Below are 25,217 nucleotides of genomic sequence, written 5' to 3'. Positions count from 1 at the left end.
CTAGCACTCCTATCCGTGTCCTATGAAGGGAGACGGCACAAGAAGAAGCAAGGACAGAGACAGAGAGAGAGACAGACAGACAGAGTGTGTGTTGGCCAACACATTAGAGGAGAGAGAGAGAGAGAGAGAGAGAGAGGGGAAAAAACATGGGAGGGAGTCAAGATACTCAAGAGCTGGAGTCTTCCCCCTGGATTGAACCTTCTGCTGCAGAGGACACACCCCTCCTGCCCAGAGAAATGACCAGTCCCTGAAAATGGGGACCTTGTCTCCTTCATAACCACTAGTTAGGAACCTTTTCTTACAAACCCAGACCTTGCTAATGGGGTGTCCCTACCAGGAGCTGAGCTGTGAGCAGAGCAATCACCGAACCAGACACTTATCTCAGTGACAATGGCCTTTGCTCGGCTCCCAGATGGACGGCTCTTGCCTGGCATGAACAACGCTCACAGGCTCGCTGCTCTCACTCACTGTCCATCGCATGAGGGCAGTAGACTCCGACGTGTGACTTCTTTTTCTTTGGTACTAAACCCAGCAGAGAGGAGAAAAGCAAAAAAAGAAAACAGCATCTCCGTCTGCAATGTCACGTAGTCTCTTCATTTTACAGCTCCTGTATCCCACGGTTCTGCCCTCAACCCATCTCCCATCACTACTTTACACCTGCAACTAGAAGGGACCCATTGTAACCCAAAATAGTCACTTTGCTCAGGAGACTCTTGGCCCTTCCCCCACCTTAATGCCAAAGAGCCTCATGCCCAACGAGGAAGCACATGGCATGTGAAGAAAAGTACAGCAAGAACAGATGAGGAATTCAAAGCACCGACAGCTAACTCACAGCCAGTTACGTGGGAAGCAGAAAGCCGAGGACTGTTCGTGTCTGCTCAGAAGGATGTTCAGTTTCCTCATGTCCACATCTGCCAACCTCTCCTCCGGCTACAGCTCCTGGGAAATTCCTCTTGGAAATGTATTTGCAAAAGCCAAGCATGAGCCATCACTACACACATCTCTATTGATGCTTGAAATCTTGCCCTCATCCCTGCCTCCCTCTTCCAGCCCATCTACATCTGCCCCACTTGATGAACAGAGACCAAGTTAACACTGACAGTCACCCCTCCACTCCCGCGCCCGCTACCTTGCACAATTTTCGTCCCCTCCTACTTCATCATGGCCCCCGAGACCTACCCTGTGGGGATGCACACCGAGCACACGTGCTCGTGTCGTACGAAGGGAGACAGCACAAGGAAAAGCAAGGACAGAAAGAGAAAGGGTGTGTGTTGGCCAACGTACTGGAGGAGAGAGAAAAAAAAACACAGGAGGAAGGCAAGCAACTCGCCACCTGGAATCAACCTCCTGGATCCAACTTTTTCTGCAGAGGACACAGCGCTTGTGAACAAAGAAATGAGCAGCCCCTGAAAATGGGGACCTTGTCTCCTTCAGAACCCACACCTAGTCAGGAATATTTTGTTACAAACCCAGTCCCAGCTAATGGGGCATTTGTATCTAGATTCAGGTGGGCAGTGAGCAGAGCAATCACCAAAACAGATACTTATCTCATTGACAGTGGCGGCTGCTCCGCTCCCAGCTGGACGGCATCCAAAATGCTTGCAATCTCGTCGCTCTCACTCGCTTTCCGTAACGTGAGGTGAGCCGACGCTGACCCTCCACTTCTTTTCTCTTGGTCCTGAACCCAGCACAAGGGGGTGGAGGAGAAACAAACGAGTTAGCATCTCAGTTGGCAACATCACATAAGTTCTTCTCCCATTTACCGCACCCCAGACCTCCACCCATAACCCTTCTTCCGTTACACCTTCAGGACCACAACTAGAAAGCAGCCTGTTGCACGTACACTCAAAACAGCCACTCTGCACAGGAGACTTGTGCCTTTCCCTCCTCTTAACCCCACAGAACCATGTACCCGACCAGGAACAAAACTGGAGCGAGAACAGACGAGGAATTCGAAGCACCGACCGCTTACTCACAGCCAGTTATGTGGAAGGCAGAAAGCTGAGGACTGTTAATCTGTGCTTTGAAGGATGTCCAGGCTGCCCAGGTCCGCGTCTGCTAGTTTCTCCTCCTGCTGCTGCTCCCCGATGATTTCTCTGCAAGTGAAGCAAATAAGCCAAGCAAGAGCCATCGCTACACAAAATACAATTGATGCGTGAAATCTTGCCCTCATCCCTGCCTCCCTCTCCCATCCCATCCACATCAGCCCCACTAGAGCAGAGACTCAGTCAACACCCACAGTCACCGCTCCACTCTAGCGCCCACTGTCCTGCATCTTTTCGGTCCCCTACTTGTTCATAGCTCACAAGACCTAGCCTGTGGGGATGCACACCTAACACACCTGCCCGTGTCCTACGAAGGAAGACAGCACAAGAGGAGGCAAGGACAGAGAGAGAGAGAGAGACAGACAGACAGACAGAGTGTGTGTTGGCCAACACATTAGAGGAGAGAGAGAGAAAAACGTGGGAGAAGTCAAGAAACTCACCAGCTGGAGTCATCCCCCTGGATCTAATATGCTGCGGAGAACACACTGGTCCTAGCCAGAGACATGAGCAGCCCCTGAAAATGGGGTCATCGTCTCCCTTGTAACCATAACTAGTCAGGAACCTTTTCTTACAAACCCAGCCCCAGCTAACGGGGCGTCCCTACCGGGAGCAAGATGGGCCTTGAGCAGAGCGATCACCAAAGACGACACTTATCTCATTGAGAGTGGTGGCGGTTCCGCTCCCAGATGGACGCCTTCTGCCTCGCATCAACAACGCTTGCAGACTCATCGCTCTTGCTCTCTTTCCATTGCACGAGGGCAGTAGACTCTGGCCTGTGACTTCTTTTCTCTTGCTACTAAACCCAGCACAAGGGGAAAAAACAAATCAGTTACCCTTTCAGTCAGCAACTTTGGGTAGGCTCTTATTTTCCCCTCCCAAGACACAGTGGGGCTCCGCCCTCAACCCTATTCCCATTACACCGGTAGGACTGCAAGTAGAAAGCACCCCTTGCAACGACACCCGAAATAGTCACTTTGCACAGCAGACTCTGGTCACACACCCCAAATCTCAAGGGGGAAAATAAAACATACAAATCGGGCTTGGTTTTGGCCTGTAGCTTATTGCTCGTAGCTTGCTACTTCCGGCAAGCAGGGGCAAAGGGGGAGAGAGAGAGTCAGGGTGCACAGCGGACCCACCACATTCCCAGACTGCACGCCAGGAGATATCTAGTCATTGAGTGCTGGGGTTCTTAGGAATTGGCTTGTTTTGGCCTTATTTGAAATAGGATTAGCTTGATTTTTGGAATATTGTGAATTCAGGGTTCTTATCTACCCAGTGAAAGTTGGCAAGTATGACTCTGGTCTCTTCCCCAGCCTTAATCCCACAGTGCCCCATACCAAACAAGGAAGGAAATGGCCTATGAAGAAAATTACAGTGAGTACAAAAATTCCAAGCACTCACTGCTTACTCACAGCCAGTTAGGCAGAAGGCAGAAACCTGAGGACTGTTGAGGTCTCCTTAGAAGGATGTCCAGGCTGCTCACGGCCACTTCTGCATATTCTCGTTCGGTGAGGGCTCCTGGATGATTCCTCTGCAAACTAATAAAGTCAAGTAAGTACCATCACTACACACAGCACTACTGGTGCATTTAATCTTGCCCTCATCCCTGCCTCCCTCTCCCATCCCATCTACATCCGCTCGACTCGATGAAGAGAGACTGAGTCAACATCCACAGACACCGCTCCACTCTAGCGCCCAATACCCTGCATGATTTTCATCTCCTCCTATTGGTTCATAGCTCCCGAGATCTAGCCTGTTGGGATGCACACCTAGCACTCCTAACCGTGTCCTATGAAGGGAGACGGCACAAGAAGAAGCAAGGACAGAGACAGAGAGAGAGACAGACAGACAGAGTGTGTGTTGGCCAACACATTAGAGGAGAGAGAGAGAGAGGGGAAAAAACATGGGAGGGAGTCAAGAAACTCAAGAGCTGGAGTCTTCCCCCTGGATTGAACCTTCTGCTGCAGAGGACACACCCCTCCTGCCCAGAGAAATGACCAGTCCCTGAAAATGGGGACCTTGTCTCCTTCATAACCACTAGTTAGGAACCTTTTCTTACAAACCCAGACCTTGCTAATGGGGTGTCCCTACCAGGAGCTGAGCTGTGAGCAGAGCAATCACCGAACCAGACACTTATCTCAGTGACAATGGCCTTTGCTCGGCTCCCAGATGGACGGCTCTTGCCTGGCATGAACAACGCTCACAGGCTCGCTGCTCTCACTCACTGTCCATCGCATGAGGGCAGTAGACTCCGACGTGTGACTTCTTTTTCTTTGGTACTAAACCCAGCAGAGAGGAGAAAAGCAAAAAAAGAAAACAGCATCTCCGTCTGCAATGTCACGTAGTCTCTTCATTTTACAGCTCCTGTATCCCACGGTTCTGCCCTCAACCCATCTCCCATCACTACTTTACACCTGCAACTAGAAGGGACCCATTGTAACCCAAAATAGTCACTTTGCTCAGGAGACTCTTGGCCCTTCCCCCACCTTAATGCCAAAGAGCCTCATGCCCAACGAGGAAGCACATGGCATGTGAAGAAAAGTACAGCAAGAACAGATGAGGAATTCAAAGCACCGACAGCTAACTCACAGCCAGTTACGTGGGAAGCAGAAAGCCGAGGACTGTTCGTGTCTGCTCAGAAGGATGTTCAGTTTCCTCATGTCCACATCTGCCAACCTCTCCTCCGGCTACGGCTCCTGGGAAATTCCTCTTGGAAATGTATTTGCAAAAGCCAAGCATGAGCCATCACTACACACATCTCTATTGATGCTTGAAATCTTGCCCTCATCCCTGCCTCCCTCTTCCAGCCCATCTACATCTGCCCCACTTGATGAACAGAGACCAAGTTAACACTGACAGTCACCCCTCCACTCCCGCGCCCGCTGCCTTGCACAATTTTCGTCCCCTCCTACTTCATCATGGCCCCCGAGACCTACCCTGTGGGGATGCACACCGAGCACACGTGCTCGTGTCGTACGAAGGGAGACAGCACAAGGAAAAGCAAGGACAGAAAGAGAAAGGGTGTGTGTTGGCCAACGTACTGGAGCAGAGAGAAAAAAAAACACAGGAGGAAGGCAAGCAACTCGCCACCTGGAATCAACCTCCTGGATCCAACTTTTTCTGCAGAGGACACAGCGCTTGTGAACAAAGAAATGAGCAGCCCCTGAAAATGGGGACCTTGTCTCCTTCAGAACCCACACCTAGTCAGGAATATTTTGTTACAAACCCAGTCCCAGCTAATGGGGCATTTGTATCTAGATTCAGGTGGGCAGTGAGCAGAGCAATCACCAAAACAGATACTTATCTCATTGACAGTGGCGGCTGCTCCGCTCCCAGCTGGACGGCTCTTGCCTGGCATCCAAAATGCTTGCAATCTCGTCGCTCTCACTCGCTTTCCGTAACGTGAGGTGAGCCGACGCTGACCCTCCACTTCTTTTCTCTTGGTCCTGAACCCAGCACAAGGGGGTGGAGGAGAAACAAACGAGTTAGCATCTCAGTTGGCAACATCACATAAGTTCTTCTCCCATTTACCGCACCCCAGACCTCCACCCATAACCCTTCTTCCGTTACACCTTCAGGACCACAACTAGAAAGCAGCCTGTTGCACGTACACTCAAAACAGCCACTCTGCACAGGAGACTTGTGCCTTTCCCTCCTCTTAACCCCACAGAACCATGTACCCGACCAGGAACAAAACTGGAGCGAGAACAGACGAGGAATTCGAAGCACCGACCGCTTACTCACAGCCAGTTATGTGGAAGGCAGAAAGCTGAGGACTGTTAATCTGTGCTTTGAAGGATGTCCAGGCTGCCCAGGTCCGCGTCTGCTAGTTTCTCCTCCTGCTGCTGCTCCCCGATGATTTCTCTGCAAGTGAAGCAAATAAGCCAAGCAAGAGCCATCGCTACACAAAATACAATTGATGCGTGAAATCTTGCCCTCATCCCTGCCTCCCTCTCCCATCCCATCCACATCAGCCCCACTAGAGCAGAGACTCAGTCAACACCCACAGTCACCGCTCCACTCTAGCGCCCACTGTCCTGCATCTTTTCGGTCCCCTACTTGTTCATAGCTCACAAGACCTAGCCTGTGGGGATGCACACCTAACACACCTGCCCGTGTCCTACGAAGGAAGACAGCACAAGAGGAGGCAAGGACAGAGAGAGAGAGAGAGAGAGAGACAGACAGACAGAGTGTGTGTTGGCCAACACATTAGAGGAGAGAGAGAGAAAAACGTGGGAGAAGTCAAGAAACTCACCAGCTGGAGTCATCCCCCTGGATCTAATATGCTGCGGAGGACACACTGGTCCTAGCCAGAGACATGAGCAGCCCCTGAAAATGGGGTCATCGTCTCCCTTGTAACCACAACTAGTCAGGAACCTTTTCTTACAAACCCAGCCCCAGCTAACGGGGCGTCCCTACCGGGAGCAAGATGGGCTTGAAGAACAGAGCGATCACCAAAGAAGACACTTATCTCATTGAGAGTGGTGGCGGTTCCGCTCCCAGATGGACGCCTTCTGCGTCGCATCAACAACGCTTGCAGACTCATCGCTCTTGCTCTCTTTCCATTGCACGAGGGCAGTAGACTCTGGCCTGTGACTTCTTTTCTCTTGCTACTAAACCCAGCACAAGGGGAAAAAACAAATCAGTTACCCTTTCAGTCAGCAACTTTGGGTAGGCTCTTATTTTCCCCTCCCGCACACAGTGGGGCTCCGCCCTCAACCCTATTCCCATTACACCGGTAGGACTGCAAGTAGAAAGCACCCCTTGCAACGACACCCGAAATAGTCACTTTGCACAGCAGACTCTGGTCACACACACCAAATCTCAAGGGGGAAAATAAAACATACAAATCGGGCTTGGTTTTGGCCTGTAGCTTATTGCTCGTTGTAGCTTGCTACTTCCGGCAAGCAGGGGCAAAGGGGGGAGAGAGAGAGTCAGGGGTGCACAGCGGACCCACCACATTCCCAGACTGCACGCCAGGAGAGATCTAGTCATTGAGTGCTGGGGTTCTTAGGAATTGGCTTGTTTTGGCCTTATTTGAAATAGGATTAGCTTGATTTTTGGAATATTGTGAATTCAGGGTTCTTATCTACCCAGTGAAAGTTGGCAAGTATGACTCTGGTCTCTTCCCCAGCCTTAATCCCACAGTGCCCCATACCAAACAAGGAAGGAAATGGCCTATGAAGAAAATTACAGTGAGTACAAAAATTCCAAGCACTCACTGCTTACTCACAGCCAGTTAGGCAGAAGGCAGAAACCTGAGGACTGTTGAGGTCTCCTTAGAAGGATGTCCAGGCTGCTCACGGCCACTTCTGCATATTCTCGTTCGGTGAGGGCTCCTGGATGATTCCTCTGCAAACTAATAAAGTCAAGTAAGTACCATCACTACACACAGCACTACTGGTGCATTTAATCTAGCCCTCATCCCTGCCTCCCTCTCCCATCCCATCTACATCCGCTCGACTCGATGAAGAGAGACTGAGTCAACATCCACAGACACCGCTCCACTCTAGCGCCCAATACCCTGCATGATTTTCATCTCCTCCTATTGGTTCATAGCTCCCGAGATCTAGCCTGTTGGGATGCACACCTAGCACTCCTATCCGTGTCCTATGAAGGGAGACGGCACAAGAAGAAGCAAGGACAGAGACAGAGAGAGAGACAGACAGACAGAGTGTGTGTTGGCCAACACATTAGAGGAGAGAGAGAGAGAGAGGGGAAAAAACATGGGAGGGAGTCAAGAAACTCAAGAGCTGGAGTCTTCCCCCTGGATTGAACCTTCTGCTGCAGAGGACACACCCCTCCTGCCCAGAGAAATGACCAGTCCCTGAAAATGGGGACCTTGTCTCCTTCATAACCACTAGTTAGGAACCTTTTCTTACAAACCCAGACCTTGCTAATGGGGTGTCCCTACCAGGAGGGGAGCTGTGAGCAGAGCAATCACCGAACCAGACACTTATCTCAGTGACAATGGCCTTTGCTCGGCTCCCAGATGGACGGCTCTTGCCTGGCATGAACAACGCTCACAGGCTCGCTGCTCTCACTCACTGTCCATCGCATGAGGGCAGTAGACTCCGACGTGTGACTTCTTTTTCTTTGGTACTAAACCCAGCAGAGAGGAGAAAAGCAAAAAAAGAAAACAGCATCTCCGTCTGCAATGTCACGTAGTCTCTTCATTTTACAGCTCCTGTATCCCACGGTTCTGCCCTCAACCCATCTCCCATCACTACTTTACACCTGCAACTAGAAGGGACCCATTGTAACCCAAAATAGTCACTTTGCTCAGGAGACTCTTGGCCCTTCCCCCACCTTAATGCCAAAGAGCCTCATGCCCAACGAGGAAGCACATGGCATGTGAAGAAAAGTACAGCAAGAACAGATGAGGAATTCAAAGCACCGACAGCTAACTCACAGCCAGTTACGTGGGAAGCAGAAAGCCGAGGACTGTTCGTGTCTGCTCAGAAGGATGTTCAGTTTCCTCATGTCCACATCTGCCAACCTCTCCTCCGGCTACGGCTCCTGGGAAATTCCTCTTGGATATGTATTTGCAAAAGCCAAGCATGAGCCATCACTACACACATCTCTATTGATGCTTGAAATCTTGCCCTCATCCCTGCCTCCCTCTTCCAGCCCATCTACATCTGCCCCACTTGATGAACAGAGACCAAGTTAACACTGACAGTCACCCCTCCACTCCCGCGCCCGCTGCCTTGCACAATTTTCGTCCCCTCCTACTTCATCATGGCCCCCGAGACCTACCCTGTGGGGATGCACACCGAGCACACGTGCTCGTGTCGTACGAAGGGAGACAGCACAAGGAAAAGCAAGGACAGAAAGAGAAAGGGTGTGTGTTGGCCAACGTACTGGAGGAGAGAGAAAAAAAACACAGGAGGAAGGCAAGCAACTCGCCACCTGGAATCAACCTCCTGGATCCAACTTTTTCTGCAGAGGACACAGCGCTTGTGAACAAAGAAATGAGCAGCCCCTGAAAATGGGGACCTTGTCTCCTTCAGAACCCACACCTAGTCAGGAATATTTTGTTACAAACCCAGTCCCAGCTAATGGGGCATTTGTATCTAGATTCAGGTGGGCAGTGAGCAGAGCAATCACCAAAACAGATACTTATCTCATTGACAGTGGCGGCTGCTCCGCTCCCAGCTGGACGGCTCTTGCCTGGCATCCAAAATGCTTGCAATCTCGTCGCTCTCACTCGCTTTCCGTAACGTGAAATGAGCCGACGCTGACCCTCCACTTCTTTTCTCTTGGTCCTGAACCCAGCACAAGGGGGTGGAGGAGAAACAAACGAGTTAGCATCTCAGTTGGCAACATCACATAAGTTCTTCTCCCATTTACCGCACCCCAGACCTCCACCCATAACCCTTCTTCCGTTACACCTTCAGGACCACAACTAGAAAGCAGCCTGTTGCACGTACACTCAAAACAGCCACTCTGCACAGGAGACTTGTGCCTTTCCCTCCTCTTAACCCCACAGAACCATGTACCCGACCAGGAACAAAACTGGAGCGAGAACAGACGAGGAATTCGAAGCACCGACCGCTTACTCACAGCCAGTTATGTGGAAGGCAGAAAGCTGAGGACTGTTAATCTGTGCTTTGAAGGATGTCCAGGCTGCCCAGGTCCGCGTCTGCTAGTTTCTCCTCCTGCTGCTGCTCCCCGATGATTTCTCTGCAAGTGAAGCAAATAAGCCAAGCAAGAGCCATCGCTACACAAAATACAATTGATGCGTGAAATCTTGCCCTCATCCCTGCCTCCCTCTCCCATCCCATCCACATCAGCCCCACTAGAGCAGAGACTCAGTCAACACCCACAGTCACCGCTCCACTCTAGCGCCCACTGTCCTGCATCTTTTCGGTCCCCTACTTGTTCATAGCTCACAAGACCTAGCCTGTGGGGATGCACACCTAACACACCTGCCCGTGTCCTACGAAGGAAGACAGCACAAGCAGAGGCAAGGACAGAGAAAAAGAGAGAGACAGACAGACAGACAGTGTGTGTTGGCCAACACATTAGAGGAGAGAGAGAGAGAAAAATGTGGGATTGAGTCAAGAAACTCAACAGCTGGAGTCATCCTCCTGCATTCAACCTTCTGCTGCGTAGGACACACTGTTTGTGGACAGCGAAAAGACCAGCCCCCGAAAATGGGGACCTTGTCTCCCTTGTAACTACAGCAGGTCAGGAATCTTTTCCTACAAACCGAGCCCCAGCTAACGACAAGTCTCAGCCTGGAGGCAGATGGGCCGTTACCGGAGTCCTCCCCAAACCAGACACTTATCTCACTGATGGTGACGGCTGCTCCACTCCCAGATGGACGGCATCGCCATAGGCTGGCATCGACAACACTTGTGGTCTCCCGGCTCTTGGTGCTTTCCATCTCACAACGGGGGTGGGCTCTTACCCTTCACTTCTTTCTCCATGGTACTAAGCATAACAGAAGAGGGAAAAACAGAAGTTATCATCGGAATCTGCAGTGTTGTGTACGTGGTTGTTCTCCCATCTCCCATTACACCTTTATAGCTCCATGGAGTCATGAAGAATCCCCTAGCTACCACCTGAGCTGGAACAAGAGCTGTACCAGGGAAAGAATTGTGCCCAAGCCTGGATGGGGTCCAGTCTGAGGAAAAAACTTACTGAAGCATCTCTGAGGGTGAGATTATCTGTGTTCAGTTTGATTAGACATAGATTTGTGCTTTTTAATTCGCTTGGTGACTCACTTTGTTCTGTCTGTTACTATTTGGAACCACTTAAATCCTACTTTCCGTATTAATAAGTAAAAAGTGATTTTATCAATTAACCCAGAGTTAACCTGGAGGGGGGGCAAACAGCTGTGCATCTCTATCAGTGTTACAGAGGATGAACAATTTATGAGTTTACTCCGTATAAGCTTTATGCAGGGTAAAATGGATTTATTTGTGTTTGTACACCATTGGGAGCTGGGCATCTGAGTGCTAAAGACAAGCACACTTCTGTGAGCTGTTTTCAGGTAAACCTGCAGCTTTGGGGCAAGTAATTCAGACCCTGGGTCTATGTTGGAGCAGATGGGAGTATCTGGCTCAGCAAGAGAGGGTGCTAGAGTCCTGAGCTAGCAGGGAAACCAGGGGCAGAGGTAACTTGGCACATTAGTTGGCAGCTCCCAGGGGGGTGTCTGTGATCCAACCCGTCACAGGGGCCATCACTGCCCAAAGTTCTATTGGTGTGTGAGATGCCGCCCTCCCTCTCCCACCCACCGTACATCAGCCCCACTTGATGAACAGAGTCAGAGTCAACTCTGACACTCACCCCCACCACTACCAATGGAGGATCTAGTACCCATCTCTTCCCCCTCCCAATGCCCCAGTGGGATGCAGGCTCTCCAGCCCTAGACTGTGAGCATCCACCATTGCCCATGTTCTATGCAAGGAGACAAGGAGAGAGACAGAAAGAGAGCGCACACACATGTTGGCCAACTATGAGAGCAGAGATACACGTACAGGAAGGAGGCAAACTCAGCACCTGTAGTCACCTTCCTGGCTCTCCACAAAGAGTTATCACACTTTGGGAAGATTCCATAGCACCTGACAATTCCTTGAGAGGGCACAAAGGATTCCCCCGAGCTTATCGTGCCCCTGTGAGATGCTGAGGTCTTTCCTCAGGGGCTCTCCCCATACTCACAAATTCTCTCCACTGACAAGAGTATTTGCAGCCCTCCCTCAATACTGAACTTCAGCAAGTTTCCATTTGCTCTTACTCTGCAGATCATTGTCCGGCTTCCATCCCTAGGGATGGGCTCCGGGTGGCTGTTCCTTCCTTGGTCTCTGCCACAGGTTGGCCGATCTCTCATCTGACCAATCTCAGTATGACTGAAAAGAGAGAGAGAGAGAGAGAGAGAACGAACACTTGTAAGCTAGGTCACCACTTGTGCATGGAAGAACAACGGAGACACACATCACTGGCTGCTGCTCCCTCCTTTATTCTTCTTCAGCTTACCCAGGGCCTAAAATACTCACCACTCCTAAGGAGCTACAGCCCTCCAGGAAAGGGACAATCCCAGACCACTGCCAGCCACAGGCAGAGCTGGACCTTCCCCAGGACCCATCCCATGGATAGGAGAAGCATCTCTCTGCTCTCCACGAGGCACCTCACTCTGCAGATACTGGATAGAGAAATATCATTTCACAAAAATACGCACCTACTCCTCCAACATTACAAGAGCGCTCCTCGGCTCCACTGCAAAGCGAAACAGCTAGATTGTGCAGGTCCACTTCCTGCAGATGCTCTGCTGCCCTCTGCAAGAGCAGCAAACCACCTATGGAAGAGCCATCACTGCCAAAAACACTACAGGTGCACAAGACCTTCCAGTACCTGCCTCCACTCTCACACCCACTTCCCTGCATTATTTTCGTCCTCTCCTACTTCGCCATGCTTCCCGAGACCTGGCCTCTGGGGATACACAGCTAACTCACCTGCCTGTGTGCAATGAAGTGAAACAGCAGAAAAAGAGGCAAGGACAGACTGACAGCGTGTGTTGGCCAACACTAGAGAAGAGAGAGAGAGAGAAACACGGGAGGAAGGCAAGCAACTCGCCACCTGGAACCTACCTTTTCTGCAGAGGACACATCGCTTGTCAGCAGAGAAATGAGCAGACCCTGAAAATGGGGACCCAGTCTACCTCATAACCACAGCTAGTCATGAACATTTTGTTACAAACCCAGGCCCAACTAACAAGACGTCCCTACCTGGAGACAGGTGGGCCGTGAGCAGAGCTCTCACCAGAACAGACACCTATCTCACTGACAGCAGTAGCTGCTCCGCTCCCAGATGCATGCCTAATGCTTGATTTTTGACAATGCTCGTGGTCTCGTCGCTCTCGCTCACTTTCCATCGCATGAGGACAGTAGACTCTGACCGTGACTTCTTTTTCCTTGGTACTAATCTCAACAGAGGGAGGGAAACAAAAAAAAGTTAGCATCTCCAACTGCAATGTCACGTAGTCTCTTCATTTCACGTCTCCCGTATCCCAGCCCTCAACCCATCTCCCTTTACTACTTTACAATTGCAATTGGAAGGCACCCATAAAAACATAAGAATGGCCAAACTGGCTCAGACCAAAAGATCCATCCAGCCCAGTATCCTGGCCATTGCCAGGTGCCCCAGAGGGAATTAACCCAACGGGTAATGATCAAGTGATCTCTCTCCTGCCATCCATCTCCACCCTCTGAAAAACAGAGGCTAGGGACATCATTCCTTACTCATCCTGGCTAATAGCCATTAATGGACCTAATCTCTACGAATTTATCCAGTTCTCTTTATAACAGTTCCCTGTTATAGTCCTGGCCTTCACAAGTTCCACAGGTTGACTGTGCACTGCGTGAAGAAGAACTTCCTTTTATTTATTTTAAACCTGCTGCCCATTAATTTCATTTGGTGGCCCCTAGTTCTTATATTATAGGAAGTAAACTTATTTTTCCTTATTCACTTTTTCCACACCTCTCGTGATTTTATATACCTCTATCATATGCCCCCTTAATCTCCTCTTTTCCAAGATGTAAAGTCCTAGCCTCTTTAATCTCTCCTCATATGGGATCCATTCTGAACCCCTAATCATTTTAGTTGCCCGTCTCTGAACCTTTTCTAATGCCAGTATATCTTTTTTGAGATGAGGAGACCCACATCTTGAATACTGGGTACAGATGTGGAGTACCATGGATTTATATAAGGACAGTAAGATATTCTCTATTCCTCTTTTCATGATTCCAAACATCCTGTTTGCTTTTTTTGACTGCCGCTGCACACTGCGTGGACATCTTCGGAAAACTATCCACGATGACCCTAAGATCTCTTTCCTGATTAGTTGTAGCTAAATTAGCCCCCATCATATTTTATGTATAGTTGGGGTTGTTTTTTCCAATGTGCATTACTTCACATTTATCCACATGAAATTTCATTTGCCATTTTGTTGCCCAATCACTTAGTTAAATCCAATGAACACTGTGAAGAACTTCAAAAAGTTCCCATAAACTATCTTGAGCAATTTAGTATCATCTGCAATCTTTGCCACCTCACCTTTCTCCAGATTATTTATGAATAAATTGAATAGGATTTGTCCTAGCATTGACCCTTGGGGAACACAACTAGTTACCCCTCTCCATTCTGAAAATTTACCATTAATTCCTACCCTTTGTTCCCTGTCTTTTAAACAGTTCTCAATCCATGAAAGGATCTTCACTCTTTTCCAGTGATAACTTTATTTAAAGATGAGGAATATTCATGTCTCCTTAAAAGGATGTCCAGGCTGCTGAGGTCCACTTCTGCATATTCTCGTCCGGCGAGGGCTCCTGGATGATTCCTCTGCAAACTAATAAAGTCAAGTAAGTACCATCATCACTACACAGAGCTCTATTAGTGCATTTAATCTTGCCCTCATGCCCGCCTCCCTCTCCCATCCCATCTACATCAGCCCCACTTGATGAACAGTAACCAAGTCAACATCGACAGTCTACACTACACTCTAGTGCCCACTACTCTGCATGATTTTCATCCCCTCTTACTTGTTCATAGCTCCCGAGACCTCGCCTGTGGGGATACACACGTAACACACCTGCCCGTGTGCTATGAGGGGAGACAGCACAAGGAGATGCAAGGACATAGACAGAGAGAGAAAAAGTGTTGGCCAACACACTAGAGAAGAGAGAGAGAAAGAGCAAGGCAAGAAACTCACCAGCTGGATTCACCCCCCTGGATCCAACCTTCTGCTGCCAAGGACACACTGCTTGTCAACAGACCAATAACCAGCCCCTGAAAATGGGGACCTTGTCTCCCTCATAACAGCAGCTAGTCAGGAATCTTTTCTTACAAACCCAGCCCCAGCTAATGGGGCATCCCTACCTGGAGCCAGGTGGGCCATGAGCAGATCCCTCACCAAACCAGACATTTATCTCACTGACAGCCATGACTGCTCCGCTCCCAGATGTACAGCTAATGCCCGATTTCGACAATGATCGCGGTCTCGTCGGTCTCGCTTTCCTTCGCATGAGGACAGTAGACTGATACGTGACTTCTTTTCCCTTGGTACTAAACCCCGCACAAGGAGAAAAACAAGCAAGTTACCATCTCAGTAGGCAAATGTCACATTGGCTCTTCTTTTCCCCTCTCCCACATGGGGGAGCTCCGCCCTCAACACTCTTCCCATTACACCTTTAGCATTACAACCAAAAAGCAGCCCTTGCAACAGCACCCGACATAGTCACTCTGCGTAGCAGACTCTGGCCCCTCCCCAGCCTTAATACCACAGAGCCCCGCACCCAACAAGGAGACACACGGCCTGTGAAGAATACTACACCGAGTATAGATGAGGTATTCCACTGGCACCGACCGCTTACTCACAGCCAGTTATGCAGGAGGCAGAAAGCTGAGGACTGTTCATGTCTGCTTAGAAGGATGTTCAGGTCCACTTTTGAGAGTCTCTCCTCCAGACAGCGCTCCTGGACAATTCCTCTGCCAGTGCAGTTGCAAAAGCCAAGGATGAGTCAGCATTACACAAAGCTCTGAAGGTATGTGAAATCTTGCCCTAATCTCTGCCTCCCTCTCTCATTTGGTCTACATCAGCCCCAGGCGATGATTAAAGACCAAGTCAACACCCACAGGCACTGCTCCACTGTGGCACCCACTAATACGCATGGTTTTCATACCCTCCTAATTTTTCATGGGTCCCAAAGACGTAGACTGTGCGGATGCACACCTAGCACCCTTTTCCCGCATCCTACGTAGGGAGACAGCACCAGGAAAGGCAAGGAAGGGAGAATGAAAGAGCGAGAGTGTTGGCCAACACAATAGAGAAGACAGAGAAACATGGGAGGAAGGCAAGTAACTCGACACCTGGAGTCATCCTCTAGATGCTACCTTCTGCTGCGTAGGTCACACTGCTCCTGACCAGAGGAATCATCAGCCCCTGAAATTGGGAACCTTGTCTCTCTTACAATCACAGCTAGTCAGGAACCTTTTCTTACAAACCCAGCCCTAGCTAACGGGGCATCCCTACCAGCATCAATGTGGGCCATGAGCAGAGCCCTCACCAAAACAGACACTTATCTCACTGACAGCGACGGCTCTTCTGCTGCCAGATGGACGGCTTTTGCGTGGCATCAACATGCTCACGGGTCTCATCGCTCTCGCTCGCTTTCCATCACATGAGGGCAGTAGACTGGCAAATGACTTCTTTTCCTTTGGTATCAAATCCAGCAGAGGAGGGAAAAACAAAAAAAAAAAAATAGCATCTCCATCTGCAATGTCGCATAGTCTCTTCATTTCCCATCTCCCGTATCCCAGGGCTTCACCCTCAACCCATCTCCCATTACTGCTTTACATCTGCAAGTCGAAGATACCCATTGTAACGGCACCCAAGGAGACTCTGGCCACTCCCTAACCTTAATCCCACAGAGCCTTGTACCCAACGAGGCAGCACACGGCCTGTGAATAAAAGTACAGCGCTTACTCACAGCCATTTATGCAGGAGGGAGAAAGCTGAGGACTGTTCATGTCTGCTTAGAAGAATGTTCAGGCTGATCAGGTTCACTTCTGAGAGTCTCTCCTCCGGGTAGGGTTCCTGGACAATTCCTGTACCAGCGCAGCTGCAAAAGCCATGCATGATCCAGCATTACACAGTTGTGAAGGTGTGTGAAATCTTGCCCTCATCTCTCGCTCCTCTGCCATTCCATTTACATCAGCCCCACCTGATGAACACAGATCGACTCAAAACCGACAGTCTCCAATCCACTCTCATCCCTTCTACCCCACATAATTTTTGTCTCCTCCTACTTCTTCATTACTCCTGAGACCCAAGCCTGTGGGGAGCACACCTGCCCATGTGCCATGAAGCAAGACAACGCAAAAATGAGGCAAGGACAGATTTAGAGAGAGTGTGTTGGCCAACACACAGAGAAAAGAGAGAGAGAGAGAGACAGAGAGATTACCACGGGAGGAAGGCAAGCAACTCCTCACCTGGAATCATCCTCCTGGATCCAAGCTTTTCTGCAGAGGACACACCGCTTGTGAACGAAGAAATGAGCTGATGCTGAAAATGGGGACCTTGTCTCCCACATATCCACAGCTCATTTTGTTACACACCGAGCCGTAGCTAACTGGGCATCCGTACCTGAAGCCAAGTGAGAAGTGAGCAGAGCCCTCACCTAACAAGACACTTATCTCACTGACAGTGACGGCTACTCGGCTCCAAGCTGGACGGCTCTTGCCTGGCATCAGTAATGTTCGCTGTCTCCCCGCTCTTACTTGCTTTCCATCGCATGAGGGGAGCAGACTCTGACCCTCCACTTCTTTTCCCTTGGTACTAAACCCACAGAGCACCGTGTTCAACGAGGAAATTCACAGCCTCTGAACAAAACTGAAGCCAGTACAGATGAGGGATTCCAAACACCGATTGCTTAATTAGAGTCACATGCTTAACAGCCTCACCTGAGTCTTAGCAGGTTAATTGGAGTCAGGTGTTCTCATTAGCCTGGAGCAGCCCCTGCTCTGGTCACTCAGTGAACAGAAAACTACTTATCCAGTGACAGGTTTATCTCCCTTCTACTACTCTGCTGTTCCCAACTGGCCTGGGTCTATCACAGCAGATACTGGATAGAGAGAGATTTCACAAAAACACACACCTGCTCCTCGAATATCACGAGAGCACTCCTTAGCTCCACTGTCAAGTGAAAAACCATCTAGATTGTGCAGGTCCGGTTCCTCCAGATGCTTCTCCTCTGCCTGGGGCGGCTCCATTGGCCTTGAGCGGGCCTCTGCAAGAACAGCAAACCACCTATGGAAGAGCCAGCACTATCCAACATGCTACCGTGCTAGATATTTTACAATACCTGCCTCCACTCTCGCACCCACGACCCCACATAATTTTCATCCCCTCCTACTTCTTCCTGGCTCCCGAGACCTAGCCTATGGGGATCCACACCTACCCGTGTCCTATAAAGGGAGAAAGCACAGGGAGAGGCAAGGACACAGACAGAGGGAAAGAGAGTGTGTGTTGGCCAACACAGTACAGAAAAGAGAGAGGGAGGGAAGGAGAGAAACGCAGGAGGAGGGGAAGGAACTCGCCAGCTCGAGGCATCCCCCTGGATCCAACCTTCTCTTGCGGAGGACATACTGCTTGTGGATAGAAAAATGAGCAGCCCCTGAAAACGGGGACCTTGTCTCCCTCGTATCCACAGCTAGTCAGGAACCTTTTCTTACAAACCCAGCCCCAGCTAACAGGGTGTCTCTACCTGGAGTCAGATCAGCCGTGAGCAGAACCCTCAGCAAAACAGACACTTATCTCACTGACAGTAGCATCTCCTCAGCTCCCAGATGTACGGCTCTTGCCTGGCCTGAACAATGCTCACAGGCTCGCTGCTCTCACTCACTTGCCATCGCATGAGGCAGTAGACTCCGACGTGTGACTTCTTTTTCCTTGGTACTAAACCCAGCAGAGGGGAGAAAAAGCAAAAAAAAAAAAAAAAAATAGCATCTCGGTCTGCAATGTCGCATAGTCTCTTCATTTCAAATCTCCTGTATCCCACAGCTCCGCCCTCAAACCATCTCCCGTTACTACTTTACACCTGCAACTAGAAGGGACCCATTGTAACTGCACCCAAAATGGTCACTTTGCTCAGGAGACTCCTGTCCCTTCCCCAGCCTTAATACCACTGTGCCCGGTACCCAACGAGGAAGCACATGGCCTGTGAAGAAAACTACAGCAAGTACAGATAAGGAATTGAAAGCACTGACCACTTACTCACAGGCAGTTCTTCAGAAGGCAGAAAGCTGAGGACTGTTCATGTCTCCTTAGAAGGATGTCCAAGCTGCTCAGATCCACTTCTGCCAGTTTCTCCTTGGGCTGGGGCTCCTGGACAATTCCTCTGCAAGCGCAGCTGCAAAAGCCAAGCATGAGCCATAACTACACACAGCTCTATTGGTGCTTGAAATCTTGGCCTCATCCCTGCCTCCCTCTTCCATCCCATCTACATCAGCCCCACTCGACGAACAGAGACCGAGTTAACACCAACAGTCACCGCTCCACTTTAGCACCTACTGCCCAACATGGTTTTCGTCCCCTCCTACTCCTCCAGGGCTTCCAAGACCTAACCTGTGGGGATGCACACCTAGCACACCTCCCCATGTCCTAAGAAGGGAGACAGCATAAGGAAAGGCCAGCATAGAGAGGGTGTGTGTTGGCCAACGTACTAGAGAACAGAGAAACACAGGAGGAAGGAAAGCAACTCTCCACCTGCAGCCATTCTCCTGGATCTAACCTTCTGCTGCAGAGGACACACTGCTCCTGGCCAGAGAACTGAGCAGCCCCTGAAAATGGGGACCTTGTCTCCCTCATAACTACTAGTTGGGAACCTTTTCTTACAAACCCAGCCCCAGTTAACGGAGCACAGGGAACTTAGGGGGGCGGGGAGCTGATGGGGGGCTGCCCGTCCACCCTGGTTCCAAGCCCCCACCAGCTAGCTGAAACGGGCTGCTCTTCCTGCAAGGACTGGATAAACCAGGCAGCTGCCAAGCAACATAATAAGGGAGTGTAATCTATTGCGCCGGGGCTCAACCCTCCTGAGGGCAGGAGGGGAGCCACGCCGACTCACTCCACGTCTTCTGTGGAACCGGCTGAGCAACAGTAAACAGGGCTAGGAAGCTCAGGCCCTCGGTTGCAGGGGCTCAGCAGCAACCAGCACAAGGAGCTCAGGCCCTCGGGTGCAGGGGCTCAGCAGCAACCAGCACAAGGAGCTCAGGCCCTCGGGTGCAGGGGCTCAGCAGCAAACAAACGGTAGTCATATAGGCCCAGGTCCCTAGACCGGAGCATTGGGTGAGGGGGAAAACTGCCACCCGTGAGTGGGGTGGCAGGGGGGACACAGGCCCACCCACTCCACTGTGTCCTAGCCCGGGGCCCTAGCAGCAGCTGTCACCACTGCTGGTCAGTGGTGTCCTGACCGCAACACACTGACATCGGGACCTCTGCGTCTGCAGCCTGACAAGGGTCGGCTACCCCCGGGCTACTTCCACTTTCCCCCTCAGGGCTTACCTCGTCCAGGGCACCGGGTCCAGGCCAGTCAATCAGCATAGGCTCCTCAAGGCCAGGGCTTGGTGGCAGGTCCGGCAGCTCCTCGGGGAAGTCCGGCCAGGCGTGCTCGGGCGGCTCCTCCGTGTAACAGCAGGGACGGGGAGGCTCCGACGGCTCCTCTTCGTAGTGGGCGCGGGGGAGTTCCGGCGGCTCCTCCAGTACCGGGCCCAGGGAAGCTCCGGTGGTTCCTCTTCGTAGCCGGCGCGAGGAAGCTCCGGCCAAACAGGACAGCTGCCTCAGGCCCTGGAAAGTTCCCAGTCAGGAGCTCCCGACGGCACATCTGCTCCCTGCGGCGGCTGGGCTCTGACGGAGCTCTGGCGGCCAGCTTTTCTACTTCCTGTCCCGCCCCTTGACTTTCCAGGGGGCGGGGACAGGTGGTGGTGGCTCCACCCACTTAGGTGTCTGCGAGGGCACTCCCTCTGCTGGGCAGGAGGGGAGCCACACCGACTCACTACAGGGAGCATTGCGCAATGTTAAATAAGCATGTTCCCTAATTGATCAGCAACGTAGCAACGTTACAACATTAACCGGGGCGACTTTAAGTGAGGAGTTCAGTGCTTTGAATATAGTATCGCTTACTCACAGCCAGTTATGTGCAAGGCAGAAAGCTGAGGACTGTTAATCTCTGCTTAGAACAATGTCCAAGCTGCTCAAGTCCACGTCTGCCACCTTCTCCTTCGGCTGCTGCTCCTCCATGATTCCTCTAGAAGCGCAGCTGCAAAAGCCAAGCATGAGACATCACTACATACAGCTCTATTGGTGCGTAAAATCCACTCAGTGAATACAGACCGAGTAAACACTGAGTCACCGCTCCACTCTCGCACCCACTGTCCAGCATGATTTTCATCCCCTCCTACTTGTTCATAGCTCCCAAGACCTAGCCTGTGGGGATGCACACCTAGCACTCCTGCCCGTGTGCTATGAAGGGAGAAGGGAGAAGGAGAGGCAAGGACAGAGACAGAGAGAGAGAAAGAGAGTGTTGGCCAACATACTAGAGAAGAGACAGACAGAGAGAGAAACATGGGAGGAAGGGAAGCAACTCGTCACCTGGAGTCATCCCCTGGATCTCACCTTCTGATGCAGAGGACACACTGCTACTGGCCAGAGAACTGAGCAGCCTCTGAAAATGGGGACCTTGTCTCCCTCATAAACACAGCTAGTCAAAAACACTTTCTTACAAACACAGCCCCAGCAAATGGAGCGTCCCTACCAGGAGCAAGGTGGGCCGGGAGCAGAGCAATCACCAAAACAGACACTTATCTCATTGAGAGTGGTGACTGTTCCACTCCCAGTAGGACGGCTTTTCCTTGGCATCAGTAGTTCTTGAGGTCCCATCGCTCTCGCTCGCTTTCCATGACATGAAGGCAGTAGACAGTGACACGCGACTTCTTTTCCCTTGGTATTAAACCCAGCACCAGGGGAAAAACAAATAAGTTACCTTCTCAGTGGGCAATGTTGGGGAGGCTCTACTTTTCGCCTCTCCCACACAGTGAGGCTCTGCCCTGAACCCTCATCCCATCACACCTTTAGGACTACAAGTAGAAAGCAACCCTTGGAATGACAATGAGGAATCAAACAGAGTGTGAAGAAAATTGCAGTGAGTACAGATGAGGAATTCCAAGCCCTGACCTCTTACTCACAGGCAGTTACGTGGGAGGCAGAAAGCTGAAGACTGTTCATGTCTGCTTAGAAGGATTTCCAGGCGGCTCAGGTCCACTTCCGCCAATTTCTCCTCCGGCTGCTGCTCCTGGATGATTCCTCTGCAAATGCAGGACGTAACCCAAGAAAAAGCCATCACTACACAAAATTCAACCGGTGCATGAAATCTTGCCCTCATCCCTGCCTCCCACATCAGCCCCACTAGAGCAGAGACTCCGTCAACACCCACAGTCACCGCTGCACTCTAGTGCCCACCACCCTGTGTGATTTTGGTCCTCTCCTACTTGTTCACCGCTCCCAAGACCTAGCCTGTGGGGACGCACAGCTACCGCACCTACCCATGTCCTACGAAAGGAGACAGGACAAGGAGAGGCAAGGACAGAGACAGACAGACGGACAGAATGTGTTGGCCAACACATTAGAGGAGAGAGAGACAGGGAGAAAAACGTGGGAGGAAGTCAAGGAACTCACCAGCTGGAGTCATCCCCCTGGATCCAACCTTCTGCTGCAGAGAACACACTGCTTGTGGACAGAGAAATGACCAGCCCCTGAAAATGGGGACCTTGTCTCCCTCGTAACTACAGCTATTCAGGAACCTTTTCCTACAAACTCAGCCCCAGCTAACGACAAGTGCTGGCCTGGAGGCAGGTGGACCGTTACAAGAGTCCTCACGAAACCAGACACTTATCTCACTGATGGTGACGTCTGCTCCACTCCCAGCTTCATGGCATCTGCATAGCCTGGAATCAACAACGCTCACTGTCTCACGGCTCTTGGGTGCCTTCCATCTCACAGTTGGGGTGGGCTCTTACCCTTCACTTCTTTCTCCGTGGTACTAAGCACAACACAAGAGGGAAAAACAGAACTTGAAGAACCTACACAACACTGCAGATTCTGATTTCTCCCATCTCCCATTACACCTTTATAGATACAATTAAAAAGCACGCAACGCACACTCAGCCTTTGGAGCTCCTGGCCAGAGAATGCTGTGAAAGCTAAGACTATAATGGGGTTCAAGTAAGAACTAGGTACAGTAACTCCTCACTTAACGTTCTCGTTACGTTCTTGAAAAATGCGACTTTAAGTGAAATTTCCCCATAAGCATGAATGTAAATGGGGGGTTATGCTGTAGGGAATTATTTTTTGCCATACAGGACAGTACTATAGTTGGGGAGTGCCCCCGCCTTACCCCACACGGGCACAGCCCACTGGCACTGGTGACAATGAGGCAGGCAAGGAGGCTGAAGGTGCTGTAGGCTAGCAGAAGCACGTTGCACAGGAGCAGCGGGAGCTTCCCCTCTCTGCAAGCACCAGGGTCGGGGGCCTCAACCCTCGGCCGCCTCTTCCCCCAAGTCCCCACCCTTAACCTGCCTCTTCTTCCCCCCTCCTTCCCCTTTACTTCACACACCGGATCCTCGCTCCTGCCCGCAGCCATCAGCTGGCTTCCGGCGTTTGGAAGCAGGGGAGGGAGGCGGAGCCTGCACAACGAGTCTTCACTCCCCGTCCCCAGACGCCACAAGCCGGCTGATTGCCACAGGCAGGAGGCCGTGGGGGAAGGCACTGATCCGCGGGGTCTGCTGGCGGGCGGGAAGTGCTGGGGTGGGAGGGCATAGGAGAGCTGATGGGGGGCTGCCGACTGTGGACAAAGCAGGCAGCCAAACGCCGTTATAGCGAAGCATTGCACAACTTTAAATACAGCATGTTCTGTAATTGACCAGGGACCTAAGATTGAAACAATGTTAAGCGAGAGGATGTTAAGTGGAGAGTTACTGTCAATTCATGGAGGATGAGTCCATCAACGGCTATGAGTCACGATGAGCAGGGATCGTGTCCCTGGCCTCTGTTTGCCAGGAGCTGGGAATGGGTGACAGTGGATGGATCACTTGGTAATTCCCTGTTCTGTTCATTCCGTCTGGGGCACCTGACATTAGCCACTGTCGGTAGACAGGATACTAGGCTAGATGGACCTTTGATCTGACCCCGTCTGGCCATTCTTACGTTCATATGTTAAGCAGCCTGTCGCACCTACATGCAAGACAGTCACTGAGCAGAGGAGACTGTTGTCCCTTCCCTTGGTCGTAATCCCACAGAGCCCCATGGCCAACAAGGAGGCTCACAGCCTCTGAAGAAAACTTTGAGTGGTACGGATGAGGGATAGAAGCCATAATTGTTCACTCACAGCCAGTCATGGAGAAGGCAGAAAGCTGAGGACTCTTCATCTCTGCTTACAAGGATATCCAGGCTGCTCAGGTTCACTTCTTCCAGTTTCTCCTCCGGCTCCAGCTCCTGGACAATTCCTCTGCAAACTAATAAAGACAAGCAGGAACTATCACTACACAGAGCTCTATTAACACCCTCATCCCTGCCTCCCTCTCCCATCCCATCTCCAGCCGCCCCAGTCGAGGAACAGAGACTGAGCCCACACTATCAGTCACCGCTCCACTCTACAATCCACTGCTCCCCACGGGTTTCGTCCCCTAGATCGCCTGCCCGTGTGCTATGAAGGGTGAGTGTTGGGCAGGAAGGAGAGAGAAGGGCTGAGGGGCCCCATGGGTGGAGGGAGGAATGGGGGTGCAGGTTGGGGAATGTTGGACAAAGGAGAAAAGGGCACTGGGGGGCCCACAGATCTAGGGACAGAGTGGGGTGCAGGTTGCGGCGGGAGGGAGGAAAAAAGGGGAATGAGGGGCCCAATGGATGGGGGAAATGAACTGGGGGGGGGCTGTTGGGGAGGAAGGGGCGCTGAGCAGTCCCTACAGGTGGAGACATGGATGGAGGCGCAGGTTGTGGGTGAGCTGGGAGGATGTTGGAGAGAGATGGGATCTGAGGAGTCCCTTGAATGGAGGAATGAACTGGGGGATACAGGCGTGTAGGTTGGGGAAAGTTGTTGCAGGCGGGGTGTTGGGGAGGGAGGGAGGGGCGGGAGGGGGCTATGGGAGAGAAGGCATGTATGGGGGAAAGTAGGGATGGGGTGCAGGTTGGGGTGGCCTAGGAGGTGTTGGAGGGAGAAGAAAGGACTGAGGGGCCCAACAGATGGGGGGATAGACGGGCGTGGGCTGGTTTTGGCTAGAGGAACGGGCGTTCAGATTGGAGAAGGATGCAGGCATGGGGGGGGGGGGGGGCGGGTGGGTTAGGGACCGGGGAAGCGGGTTGGGGAAGGTTGGGGCAGGCTGGGGGTTAAAGGGGGGGACGAGGAAAGTCGGGGCGGGCTGGGGGTGCGGGAGGGAAGAGGAAGTTTGTGGGGGCTGAGGGGGTTAGAGAATGTCACGGGGCGGGAGGTTGGGGGTGGGGAAGGTCGCGGCGCACTAGGGATGCCGGGGGCGGGGGGCACCAAGGGGGCTTGGGAAATTCACAGTGTGCTGGGGGCACCGTGGGGAGGAAGCTTGTGGCACACTGAAGGTGTGTGGGGAAGG

The 25,217-nt window shown here is 51.5% G+C and overlaps 4 long non-coding RNA genes across 5 annotated transcripts; all 4 read right to left on the bottom strand.

The window, feature by feature from the left end:
- Positions 1–115: 115 nt before the first annotated feature.
- On the bottom strand, positions 116–2,239 carry LOC120384716. Its single transcript, XR_005589055.1, has 3 exons — positions 1,977–2,239; positions 833–1,678; positions 116–522 (listed from the first exon to the last, which is right to left on the bottom strand). It is a non-coding gene; the product is annotated as an uncharacterized LOC120384716 (long non-coding RNA).
- Positions 2,240–5,389: 3,150 nt separating this feature from the next.
- On the bottom strand, positions 5,390–6,052 carry LOC120384719. Its single transcript, XR_005589059.1, has 2 exons — positions 5,790–6,052; positions 5,390–5,491 (listed from the first exon to the last, which is right to left on the bottom strand). It is a non-coding gene; the product is annotated as an uncharacterized LOC120384719 (long non-coding RNA).
- A 1,953-nt stretch (positions 6,053–8,005) lies between these two features.
- LOC120384717 lies at positions 8,006–10,048 on the bottom strand. Its single transcript, XR_005589056.1, has 3 exons — positions 9,612–10,048; positions 8,458–9,313; positions 8,006–8,147 (listed from the first exon to the last, which is right to left on the bottom strand). It is a non-coding gene; the product is annotated as an uncharacterized LOC120384717 (long non-coding RNA).
- Positions 10,049–18,901: 8,853 nt separating this feature from the next.
- LOC120384718 lies at positions 18,902–24,025 on the bottom strand. Of its 2 annotated transcripts, XR_005589057.1 has the most exons (6): positions 23,987–24,025; positions 22,279–22,642; positions 21,789–21,908; positions 20,732–21,543; positions 20,110–20,391; positions 18,902–18,958 (listed from the first exon to the last, which is right to left on the bottom strand). It is a non-coding gene; the product is annotated as an uncharacterized LOC120384718 (long non-coding RNA). The 2 variants fall into 2 exon arrangements; XR_005589058.1 differs by lacking the exons at positions 18,902–18,958; positions 20,110–20,391 and adding an exon at positions 20,442–20,599.
- Positions 24,026–25,217: the final 1,192 nt, after the last annotated feature.

Source organism: Mauremys reevesii, linkage group 16 (assembly GCF_016161935.1).
Source record: "Mauremys reevesii isolate NIE-2019 linkage group 16, ASM1616193v1, whole genome shotgun sequence".
Taxonomy (NCBI): domain Eukaryota; kingdom Metazoa; phylum Chordata; order Testudines; family Geoemydidae; genus Mauremys; species Mauremys reevesii.
Note: the sequence above shows the minus strand (reverse complement) of the source record. Positions and strands in the feature narration are given on the sequence as shown.